Below are 13586 nucleotides of genomic sequence, written 5' to 3' on the forward strand. Positions count from 1 at the left end.
AGTCCTCTGCTGTTCACCCTGCTGACTCATGACTGTGCTGCAGAACACAGTTCTAACAGCTTTATCAAGTTCGCTGATGATACAACCGTGCTGGGTCTCATCACCAAAGGCGACGAGTCAGCATACAGAGAGGAGGTGCAGCGGCTGACAGACTGGTGTACAGTCAACAACCTTCACCTGAATGTGGACAAGACAAAGGAAATGGTTGTTGACTTCAGGAGAGCACAACACACCCACTCTCCACTCAACATCGACGGGTCCTCTGTGGAGATTGTTAAGAGCACCAAGTTCCTTGGTGTCCACTTAGCAGATAACCTCACCTGGACCCTGAACACCAGCTCTACAGCCAAGAAAGCCCAGCAGCGTCTCTACTTCCTCCGGAAGCTGAGAAAGGCCCGTCTCCCTCCACCCATCCTCACACTCTTCTATAGACGGACCATTGAGAGCATCCTGAGCAGCTGCATCACTGCCTGGTTTGGGACCTGCACCGTCTCTGACCGCAAGACCCTCGAGCGTATTGTTAGGACAGCTGAGAGGATCATCGGCGTCTCTCTCCCCTCCATCACGGACATTTACACCACCCGCAGCATCCGCAAAGCAACCAGCATTGTGAATGACCCCACTCATCCCTCACACAAACTGTTCTCCCTCCTGCCTTCGGGAAGAAGGTACCGCAGCATCCGGTCCAGCACGACCAGATTCTGCAACAGCTTCTACCCCCAAGCCATCAGACTCCTTAACTGCAGAGACTGAACTGATGTTTTTTCTGTACATGCACACACACTCTTACCCCACTTACCCCAGAAAATGGAAAGCACTAGAAACCCTACTACCTCACTGGACTCTATTGCACACTGTGTAATAGAGTAATTACTACCTCACCTGGTCCTTTTTGCACACTGCATAATTTGCACACTGTCTTGTTATTTATTATTCTTTGTCTGTATTGTGTTGTATTGTCTGTCTGCACTTTTGTACTGTTGCACTATTGTTCTGTCTACACTGTGTTTATGTGCACCATGGTCCTTGGAGGAACGTTGTTTCGTTTCACTGTGTACTCTGTATATAGCTGAAATGACAATAAAAACCACTTTGACTTGACTTTTGACTTTGACATGACTGGGATTCGAACCATTAGACGGCTGTAATACTTGGAACTCTTAAACTCTTGAACTATTTAAATGTGAGCTCTTCTTTTAAGCGTATTAGCTCTCATTTGTGCTACATAACACAAAATACAACCTATAAAAAATGGAACATTAAAAATATCAGTATTTATACTTATTGAGTAATAAAATCAGAGCTGGTTATGATATAAATAGTTTAGTATTTCCAATTTTCCAAATTGGAGGCACCAAAAATGAGCTATTACACAAGAACAAAGCAACACAATGTTGTTTAGCATCTAACTGGAAGTGCAATAAGCAGCAAGTGCAGAATGTACAATAAATTATATGCTGAAAGGTACAGATAGGTATGAGTAAATATAAATATGGTACAATTTCTGAATCAGTTTCTCTGATTTTGCTATTTATAGGTATATGTTTGAGAAAATTAGCATTGTTGTTTTATTCTATAAAATACAGTCATTTCCCCTCCCAAATTCCAAATAAAAATATTATCATTTAGAGCAATTATGTGCTGAAAATGAGAAATGACTGAAATAACAAAAAAAGATGCAGAGCTTTCAAACCTCAAATAAAGCAAAGAAAACATATTCATATTCATAAAGTTTTAAGAGTTAGAAATCAATATTTGGTGGAAGTATCCAGGGTAATGTCAGCATACCACCATGAAGGATCAACCACATCCAACAGGATTAACTGTGTTTAAAAACGTAGGACTACAGAAAGTACTACTTTAGAAATAGTAATTATAGAAATGCAAAGTGATCCTACAAGCTCAGAATATTGGACAGTGATTTTGAATTTACTACATAATTTGAACAAAAGACTGTCCTTTACACTGTGCCAATTTTTTTTGATGAATGAACCATCATAAACTCTTCAAAATGACCTGAAATCAACTCTTTTTACATTGACTTCCATTGAAATTTGAGATGTTTTTTGTTGGACAGCAACAGTATATATGCATACATACAAGTATACAGAACTACAGCATCTTTGGCAAGTTGCCTGTGTGTTATCAGGTTGTGCTGAAACAGCATAATCTCAGAATCTCAGTTCTTTTTGTTGTTTTGCATTTGTTTGGTTGTTCCCCACAGTTTGCAGTATGCAGTGTGTGTGGGCTTGTGTTCGGGCGGATCACCGTAGTCAGTGTTTCAGCGCGTTTCGGATTGAAAACAGTCTGTCAGCTCGTACCTGCACGGCAGCGATGTGATATTAGTGCTAGCGTGGAATCAGGGGAAGTTGTTTCCCCCTCTGGCAGCTATAAAAGGCATCATGTTGTGAATTCTCTGTCAGAATCCGTATATATATCTCTCGCGTGGCTTATCTGGCTAAGAGCAGTAGCATCTGCCTGACTATCACACGGGGGAACAGAGCAAGGCATGTGTGATCCTTCAGTGCTTCACTCGGGTGTGTGTGTGTGTGTGTGGCCTGTGTGTTTATGTGTTTAAGAGTGTGAGGGTATGTGCGTGTGTGTGTGTGTGTGTAATATCTGCCTGCAAATGAGAAAACGTTAGTGTTGTCTAATCCCTCTTGGAGGACACAAAGTGCTTAATCTTTGTGGGTTATATTAATTCCGCTATGTATTAGCATGGTAAGGAGTTGGTGGGATACATGCACCCTCAAATCATTTGTGTGTGTTTTTTTGGATTATTTTCACACTTGGGAATCTGGATCATAATCCGAACCAAGCTTCATGTGTTTGTTAGAGTGCACACTGTACATTTAGTCCAGTTAGTGCAGTTAACTAATGCCAGGTTTACACTACACTTGACTTTTTAATCAGTCATCAGTCATGCTGTCCACACTACACAACTGGTTGTGCTGTAATTGTGAGTCCTTAAGTGGATGAGACTTTCACTACATGACTAGTTCTTAACAAAGAACTATATCAAATGTTTCAGTACCGCGAGCATCATTTTTTCATCATTTCAAACATGCTCTGCCTGTATCTCCAGGATCAGCTTGCCAACCAATCAGCTCACAGTAGCAGTAATGCTAGTGCTTTACAGTGTAAGATCTGTTTTGGTAACACTTTATTTGGATGGTCCATTTTATGGCCTTGTTGATGCTCAACTGACATTCAACTAACACTGAATTGAATGTCCATTCAATTTAACTTAACCCTATGTTGAATGTAAATTATTCAAAATAGAACCTAACCGTACACCTAACCCTTACCTTAACTCTTAATCAACCATAAAATCTAACCCTACACCTAACCCTAACCCTAACCCTTAATCCAGCCTAAAATCTAACCCTACACCTAAACCTAACCTTAACCCTTAATCAACCCTAAAATCTAACCCTACACCTAACCCTAACCCTTAATCCAGCCTAAAATCTAACCCTACACCTAAACCTAACCTTAACCCTTAATCAACCATAAAATCTAACCCTACACCTAACCCTAACCTTAACCCTTAATCAACCCTAAAATCTAATCCTACACCTAACCCTAACCCTAACCCTTAATCCAGCCTAAAATCTAATCCTACACCTAACCCTAACCTTAACCCTTAATCAACCCTAAAATCTAACCCTACACCTAACCCTAACCTTAATCAACCCTAAAATCTAATCCTACATCTAAACCTAACCTTAACCCTTAATCAAGCATAAAATCTCACCATACACCTAACCCTAACCCTAATCAACCATAAAATCAAACCCTACACCTAACCCTAACCTTAACCCTTATTCAACCATAAAATCAAACCCTACATCTAACCCTTACCCTAACATTAACCTAAGCTTAAAATATAACCCTAAACCCAATCCTAAAATATTAAGATTAGAGTTGAATGTAGGATTATATTCAATAGAGAATCATTTACTTTCACCTTTTAGTTCATTTACATTTAATAGACATGCAGTTGAATGTTAGTTGAATGTCAGTTAAGCATCAAAGAGGCCATCAAATGGACCATCCAAGCAAAGTGTTACGTCTGTTTTTTTTTTTTTTTTTTTTTTTGCAGATACATTGAAATATACAGGCACAGTTTATTTGCTTTTATATGAAAAAAAAAACATTATTCTACTTTCTAAAATTAAAGAAATACTCAAAAAAATATTTTGTTATTATTTTTAATGTAAAGTTTTTATCTTTTAGCTCCATTCACCCCATTCACAGAGGACTCACTCGCAAGCTCCATCTAGAGTTTAACAGTCATTTTATTATGTAACAGGTTGGACAGAAAGTGGCCAGACTCTTAATAAATAGCTCTGGAAATGCAGGTTCTCTTTTTTCTGCAGGATTCCATTGGCAGTATGTAGCTGCTGCTCCTGACTCCCAGTCACTGACTGTGTCAGATATCTAGCAGGCCAAATATCTGCCAGGCATCTTCGACTGGTCGGTGATCAGTCTCGGCAAGTGTCTTTACAGTTGTTCACACTATGTGACTGTGCAACCGCCGAGTGATCCCCGACTTGCCTCCGATCAGAGATTTTTTTGGGGCGATCAATGAAAAACTGTCAGCGACTTAAAAACTGTGCTGAAATTGTGTAGTGTGAACTGAGCATATGCAGGCTAAAGGAGTTGCCTACATCCATATGGCATCACCTACATTTATTTGTTGGTTAAGCAAGATGCCTTTTTAGGTGTTGTGGTGATTTATGCCTCCCTGACAGAATTTGGCTCCCCTTTCTGGGCAAATGCATCACACAACAGAACGACTAAAACAGATAACATTTAGATTCCTTTTATTTGTGCTTATAAATAATGGTTTCTCTGCAGTTACAGTAGATATAGCCTTTAAGAGTGTAAGATTTGGTGCCCATACTGCTCCTTGCCATACTGTACAGAAGGAAAGTCAGATTTTTTTTTTCACCGTACTGGTTCTTTTTGCTTCCTCTATTGTTTAAATTGGTCTGAAAGTCAGAATCATGTAGAAAAGTGTTTTTAAATTGCAAAAGAAAATGACCATGGTTCAATAGATTCAGACCAAGACCACCTTTTATCTTTTGGTCTTTTGTCCCTTTACCATGAATTGCAGCACATTTCAAAACTGAACGAATTGAACGAAACTAGCCGAAGTCCAAAAGTCTGGACCAAACAAGGTAGGTGTGGTGAAAGCCCCCTTACATATACACATTCCCGTACTCCATCACATTCCAGCTACTGTATATACTATAGATCTTTCAAGCATTCATCAGTCCAGCATTGAAATTCATTGTCATGTTTGACATCCTGCAAAATGATGTGAAGTTTCAGCTCAGTCTCTTCTAAAATAAATATAAAACCCTCCATATCCTCTTTCAATAAGAGTGTTCTCTAGAGTAATTCCATAGAAGAGCCACTTTTCCCAAAAGAACCCTTAATCTGAGAGCTTTCAATTGACTTTTTTTTAAGAATCATCCTTTGAGTGGGAAGATGAAGAGGTTCTCTTGCAGAATCGCTTTACATACGTCAATGTCACATACATGTATACATTGAGAGTATTCTCTTCTGGCTACATGCACCACTGGTAACACACACAAAAATACATTATCCTGTTTTAATCTCTGTCTAATCTCATCTGAAGACATCTCACCATTTATGCAATCTAAAAAAGAAAGATAATTGTAGATTTGAGTTGAGTTTTTTTCAAGAACCATGCATTAAAAGCTACTTTACAGACAAGAAGTGGGGATTTAAATGACTGGTTCCTTTATATCATTGCTTAGCATATTGTCACAGTTATACAGAAACTGTATCGGCAACTGTATCATACAGCCAATGAAAACCCACAAATCTGTGTCTCAGAAAATGAGTCCAAAGTCAGTTAAGTGTTTTCCCATAAAATCTTACAGCACATTATGCTTCCCTCTGCTGACAACTTTTAATGGAGATGCGGATTTCATTTTCCAGCAGGATTTGGCACACTGCCCACACTGTAGCCAAAAGTACCAATTTGTCTTTTCTGAGACACTGATTTTTGGGTTTTCATTGGCTGTAAGCCATAATCATGAACAGTAAAATAAAAATATGCATAAAATAGATCACTCTGTGTGTAATACATCTATATAATATATGAGAACTGAATATATTGAACTGAATTAATAAAATAAAGTAACTTTTCTATAATATTCTAGTTTTTTAAATGCACTAGTATCCATTGTCATACATTGTCGTATAAAGTTTTTTGCATGTCTCATGGTGCACTGCGGAATATATATATTAATTAGTTTAATATATTTTTCGCACAGTTCCACACAATTCTAGACATATGCTGTCGTTCACAATCATGGCCACCAGTTGTGCTGTTCACTATGGGAGGTACTGTTAATGCTTTGGATATTGCTTTGGATAACGTGGTTTGAGGAATTTTAAATGCCTGCACAATTCCACCCATTTAGCACCGCTGTCAGTCTTCTCTTGAACCCTGATAACTCACATTGTCTTGCCATGAGCATGCTGGCCAGTATTAAGTCTCAGTCATAAGATAACACCTCACAACTTATACGTGGGTGGGTATTTCCAAGCCCTCCACTGAGATTTATTGGCACTTCATAGCCAATTATATCATACTGCTGTTACAGCATGCAACAGCATTTGGCATGTCATTGTTGCATGTACTTCATAGATGATTGATACAGTAAAATAAATATTTATTGGATTTGTAAAAAATAGATGTTTCAGAGCCTTTTTGTCTTTTGCTAACTGTCCCATAACACAAGATGTCATAATTGACATCTTGTAAAAGGTCTCATCTATGCTAAAGATGTTTTAATATAATTCTTATTAGGGGTGGGCGATATGGCCCTAAAATAATATCACAATATTTCATGGTATTTTCGCGATAACGGTACTCTTGGCGATATAAATTAATGATTTTTTTTTCTTCAAGAATACACTAATGCAACAAAATGAAAATTTGATTCAATTATTGCATACGATTTATGTCACACGCCTACATGAGACATTAAAAATGACAAGAATTTAATCAGATTTGTAATAGAGGTCAATGATATGTCATGATACTAATAATGCACTCCAAATATCTCCATATATCCAGGGTTAAAGTAAAATAAATGATAGTGGACAGATATAATCTGTCTCTAGTAGATATATAATGGAAATTGAGAACAGAGTGAATTTTTCTTTTGCTAAAAACAGCAAAAAAGTAGTGCCCTGATGTGATAATTAGGGGTTGGTGATATGACACAATATTTGTAGGGTATAGTATCGTTCACGATATTTAAAAATGTTGACGATATTATCGCGTACGATACGATATGGCACACCCCTAATTCCTATATACTCCAAAAAATTAAATGTGCCCTACAGCAATTCAATGAAATCACAATAATTCAGCAAAAAAATGGGACCTGAGATGTTTTGATAAAATATGTATAAAAATTAAATTAACCACTGAAAGGATTTAAGAAATAAATGGTGTTTGGAACAAGTTCAGAACATTTCTTTTCATGAATAACCTCTCAAGTTCATCGTTCTGTTTCATATTATATTGCTAAGTTCCTTCTCTGCTGAAAAAAGTAATAACAGGCAAAATAGTCCTTTTCATTTCCCTTCAGTTTAGGTTTTTAAATATAACCACTTCAGTGCCATTCAGTGCTTTGCTGTATATACATATACTGCATGCTTACATAAGCTTTTGCTTCATGCTTCATTCATACTGAATACACAAATCTCTGCACTTCATCTTCAAGGTTTTTTTGGGGGTTGGCTTTAATTCCATTTTACATCCACTGAAATGTACTTTAAGAAACTAAAATTGGTTTATTTTTTTTTAGTGAGTGAGAATATCCCAAAGAGTGCACACCACCTTCTATGGATCGTCCACTTTTCTTCCACTTTTTTTCTGCAACAGCCCAAAAAAAGCCTTATTTATGTGTGATTTCAGGCCTTTTTTTTACTGACAGCACCACTATCATGTTTGACATTTTGCAAATTCATGTGAAGTCTCATCTGTTGAAAATACTAATTTGCCCAATGACAATTCATTTGAATCACGATAGAATAAGCAGTACCCAAAAAGAGGGAAAAAATGAAATGTGTGATTTTTTATTTATTTTTATAACTAACCAGAAGTGTGTGTATCTGTAAGCTCTGAACATTTTCTACATCATTTTTCAGTTATTTTTATTGTGATATCAAGTTTCACCTCCACTGAAAAAGTAATACCAGGCATTCCAATCATTATTTCCCTGAAGAATCTGCCACAAGTGGTTTTACTTCAGGTTTTTAAATAACTAACCACTTTAATCTCAAGCCTGAACGACTCTTTCTGAAATCAAAGTGATTCCTCTACAACATCTTCTATATTTCTATAGTTTGACTGTGCTGTACATACCTCAATTACAGTGCATGCGTATTTAAGCTTAAAATATGAATCTTATTGCTTCATTCTTACTTAATATACCACTGCCTGCAGTTCAGCTCAAGTTTAAGTTCATCTTCAAATTTATTAAGTTTTTCTTGTGTTAACTGTATGGTGCTATATTAGATTTACAAAACAAAAAGTCTATTTAATTCCATTTTACATCCATTGAAAGGTTCTTTTTGGAAATACAATTGTTCTTGGTGGATGAAATCGCCTTGCATGGCTCTTTGGTACCCAACAATCACTCAGATTCAACATACAGTTACTCTCCATTTTTATATGTACATACTAGGGGACAGTTACAAATGCACTGGCAGCATTGCTAAGAAAAGTAGATAAAACCAGACATACCACTAAAGAATATTTTACAAATGGTTCAAGTTGTGCAGTTATGGACTAACCACTTTTATATCATTGAAAAGTTATTTTCCAAAAAAAAAAAAAAAATCTATATTATGTTTGTGCTTTACGTTTATATGTAGAGTAGATTATAGTGTCTTTGTCAAAACTGCCTGCAGTCAAGTTCAAGTTCATCCTCTCGCTTGAAAGTCTTAGATTTTCATCTAAGAAGTTTCTATAAAATTTAAAATCTATTAAAATGTTTAATTGGTAAATTAGTTTTTTAATGGCTTTGCCCCAAAGAGGGCCCACCAACTTGCATGGATCTTCCACTTAAGGTTTTCTGCACTGCTGGATGAACATTTGTCCTTCTTTTTCAACAGCTCAGAAGCTCGGAAACAAACATTAAAACATCTGCCTGATGTTGCCCCAAACTCTCCCAGCTTCAGTGCAGAGGGTCCATAATACAACAAAGCACACTTTTATGTGTTACTTTTATATTTTGAAACTGGCAGTATACTATTTTGGGGGGTGTGAAGGCAATTATGAATGTATTGGAAGCACAGTTGAAGAAGTAACAACATGGATTCAGTTCATGACTGTAAAGAGTTCAGTGCAGTTCAGTTATGAATGTATTGGAAGCACTGCTGAAGAAGTGACAACAGGCATGGCATTTTTATTTTTCTATTGCATCTTAAAAGAGTGGTTTCAGTTCATTATTTTAAAGAAATAGCCACTTTAATGTAACTAAAAGTTGTTATATAGCGACTTTGCTAGTTCGTATGTGCTGTGTATACATATATCACATGCTTGTGTAAGCTTGGAGCCTTTGCTTTTTGCTTTTCACTTCTAAAATGCATCATATTCTGCAGTCAAATTCAAGTTCTTCATAAGGTTTGATAGTTTTAGGTTGTTTGACACAATATAATTTGAATTAGTGGTTTCAATTTCATCTTAAATCCATTTTTCTCCTTTTTTAATAACTCAGAACTCCTAAAAGTTTAAAACGGCTGCCCGAGGTTTCCCCAAACGCTCCTAGCTTTAACGCAGAAACTGTTACATGTAATTACTGTGTTCTTTTACATTTTTATTTTCCTATTGAATCTTAAAAGAATGGTTTTAGTTCATGATTTTCAAAGAATTACCCACTTTATTGTAATTCAAAGTTATTCTAAAGCAACTTCTCTAGTTCTCTAGTTCTCTAGTCGAAGTCGAGTTCTTCATAAAGTTTAACAGTCTTAAATTCCGTCTTAATTCCCTCTTAAAGCCAGCTTGTATGGATCTTCCACTTGTGGTGTTCTGCACTGCAAGCAGAACATTTTTCCTCCTTTTTTTAACAACTCAGAACTCCTAAATTGTTAAAACTGCTGCCCGAGGCTGCCAAAACTTGCACAGAATCAGTATCAGTATGTAAATACTGAGAGGGGGTTCCTCTTTTAGGGGGGTGGGATGGCGGGAAGGCAGTCATGGATGTGACGAGCACACAACACAAAAGCACACCACTTATTGGAACTGTCCATGGGAACTGTCCATGGTGCTGGTAGTAATCAGAGCTCAGTGACTCCAGTGGTTCCATCTGTTCCAGTATTGAACGCATTTTCATCTCATCCTTTAATGTCAGCCCAGCAAAACAACCATACATCAGCAATATTACCTCCACTAAGTAAGCCGCACTCAGGACACAGCAGTGGCACACACACACACACACAAACACACACACTCCATTTTTCGTCCAAAACGAGCGAAAAGAAATCCACCACTTTCAAGGACGCCAGGATTAATCACTGAACTGTGTACTAATGCCGATGTCGAGTCGAGTCTGGGGGGGAAAAGCAGCAGAGCTTTGCGAGCCGGACGGATCAAAGATTTGAGAAGATTTGAACTGGTCAGTGTCTGGACTGGTCAGTCATGTGGGTCGCTCGTCAAATCTTCAAAGCTTCACAAAGAGTTTCCGTTTGTTTTTTTTTTGTTGTTTTTTTTTGTAGTTTTTCTATCTTTTACTTCTCCATCTTTTTTTCTTTTTGCTCTCCTGTTATTAATAATGTCCTGGACCTGAGCTCATTCAGTACGTTCTTTATTACCCCGGTAGAAAAGCTCACATCAGCAGAAACACACATACATACATACATACACACACTCATACACACATGGGACAGTACTGTAGAGAGAAAAGAAGAAGAAGAAGAAGAAAAAAAGAAACAGCCTTACCTTTAACGATATCCTCTGCTGCTTCGCTGAAAGGGGAACGCGGTACGGAGCGACTGGAGCCGGGTACAATCCAACAGCTTCACTAACTCTCCCTCTTTCTTGCGTCTGTCCTCATCAGACCTCTACTCTTCTCTCCTTTCCCTTTTAGCCTTTTCACCTTCCTCTTCTCCCTCCTCTCTGAGCTCCTTTAGCGCTCATCTACTCGTTCAGTCGTTTCAGCTGTCGGCTGCCTCACTAGTACTACCTCACTCGTGCTGCCTCACTCGTGCTGCCTCACTCGTGCACTCATCCCTCACTGGACGTGAACAGCGGACTGGAGCGACGGGAGCTGAGCTGCGCTTGAGTCGCGTGGCACTGCTGAGGGTGAAGGAAGAAAAAAAAAAACGGACGGAAAATGCAAAGAGAGAGAGATAGAGAGTGAGTGAGTGAGAGAGAGAGTGTGTTTGTGTGTGAGGAAGAGTAAAAGAGAGCGAGAGAGAGAGAGCAAGCAAAAGAGAAAGAGAGCGAGAGAGAGAAAGAGAGAGTGTGTGTTCCTGCGGATTTGGAGTGAAGCAGTGAACAGCAGAGCAAAAGAAAGAGAGAGACAGAGAGTGTGTTTTCAGAGAGCGAGAGAATGAAAGAGAATAAGAGAGGGAAAATGAGAGAGAGAGAGAGAGAAAGAGAGAGAGAAACAGTGAGAGAGAGAGATAAAGAGAGTAAGTGAAAAAAGGGGCGAGCACTTTACTGAATGGTGCTGTGGTGCGTTGTGCTGGCGTCTGTGGTGCGTCTATGTCTATTACTGTCTGTGCGTGTGTGTGTGTGTGTGTGTGTGTGTAAGTGAATGAATGTGATTGGTGTGAGTGCGACCCCTGTCAGGTCTCCAGAGCGAGGGATCTTCATCAGGCAGATTAGAGAGAGACAGAGGACTCTACACCCCCCCCCCCCATCACCCCCCCTCCACACCACCACTTCAGCCCTCGTTCCCGCCCCCGGCTCCTCCCCCTCCTCCCCTGCTCACTTACTCACTCGCTCCAGCTTCCCGCAGAGAGGCAGTGATGTGTGCTGCGGTCACCACGGGGATATTCTAATCGGCCCGCGGGGTCCGTCACATGGGACCAGTGGCAGGTCTTCTGAGTTGGTGCCCCCTCGCAGATGCCCCGGAAGGGAGGGGAGGTGGCTGGGTGGGTGGGTTTATTGTGTTAGTGTTTATGTGTGAGTGTGTGGAGAAAGAGTAAAGTGGTTGAATGGTAGTTAAACTGTAGCTTTGTGTGTTTTATTGTGGATGACAGAGGGCCTAGTAAGGATATTTCTTTGAGCCACCAGATAAGGACATGCATTTCTGGACAAGCTGAGAAACTAAGAAACAGAGCCATCACTGAGTAAAAGAAGCATGTAGACTAAGGCTGTAAAGGAATATTAAAGGATTTTACGTAAAACTCTTGCAAGCATTGGTGTGCCCACTTCATCAGAGTTACATAGTGCAGTTAGCAGCATGTCGGGTCCAAAGTAGCAACAATAGAGATGCTATTTAGTAATTATGGTGATAAGCTGTTAGGACAAATAAGATATATTTTACGATAGTGTGATCAAGAACATCTGGCAAATACATGAGACAAATTTCTGGGGTGATTTAGACAAGAAAAAATACATCTTTCACAATAGTGTGGTCAGTTAAATATGATCTACAATTGATTCAGCAAATGTGTAAAATTTTTCTTTGAGCTACCAGTAAAGGACACATACTTTTGGACAAGCTGTGTTTTTTTTTTTTGTTTTTTGTTTTTTTAATAACCTAGAAGTTTTTAAAAGACCTGGAGTGTCCAGGATCTGGGTTTTTTATTATGTTGACAAGCCGTTAGGTCAAATAAGACAAATTTCCGGGATCACTCAGACAGGGACAAAGAGGTATTTCACAATAGTGTGGGTAATTAAATCTGATTTAGATTTGTTTCAACACATCTTTTTGGACAGGCTGAGAGATACAGAGCCATCACTGAAAGTGATGAAAGCATGTGGACTGAGTCTGTAAAGGAAAATTAAAGGATTTTCAAGCATTGTTGTGTCTACCTCCTCAAAGTTACATAGTACAGTTAGCTGCACGCCAAGTCCAAAGTAGCAACGATAAAGACCCTATTCAGTCAGTTTTTTTTTTTTTTTTGTTAATACCCTGAAATTGCAAAAGACCTGCATTGATCAGGATCTTGGTCAAATAAGACACATGTCTGGAGTCATTTAGACAAGAAAAAAAATACATCTTTCACAATAGTGTGGTCAGTTAAATCTCATTTAGATTTGATTAAGCAAGTGTACAATCGTTATTTAAGTTACCAGTAAAGGACACACAGTTCTGGACAAGCTGAGATAAACAGAGCCATGACTAAGAGTCAGAGAACCATGTGGACTGAGGCTCTAAATGAATATTAAAGGATTTTCCACAAATACAACTCTATTAAGCATTGTTGTGCTTACTTTATTACAGTTACATGGTGCATTTAGCAGTGCCCCCGTTTTCTTGTTTATGATGTTTAATGGAATCTGCTGGTATAAATGCTACATAGTGTTGCTTTTAGCCACTGTATTTCCTACAGATGGACCCTAAACTAATTGG

At 38.5% G+C, this 13586-nt stretch overlaps 1 protein-coding gene across 1 annotated transcript in view; it reads right to left on the reverse strand.

The window, feature by feature from the left end:
- LOC103025909 (cadherin-12) overlaps positions 1–11796 on the reverse strand; it is a 292081-nt gene extending 280285 nt beyond the window's left edge. Inside the window, exon 1 of the mRNA XM_007250137.4 lies at positions 11000–11796. The gene's annotated coding sequence lies outside the window, so the exon portion shown is untranslated. The remainder of the gene's footprint in view (positions 1–10999) is intronic.
- Positions 11797–13586: the final 1790 nt, after the last annotated feature.

This window comes from Astyanax mexicanus, chromosome 15 (assembly GCF_023375975.1).
Source record: "Astyanax mexicanus isolate ESR-SI-001 chromosome 15, AstMex3_surface, whole genome shotgun sequence".
Classification (NCBI taxonomy): domain Eukaryota; kingdom Metazoa; phylum Chordata; class Actinopteri; order Characiformes; family Acestrorhamphidae; genus Astyanax; species Astyanax mexicanus.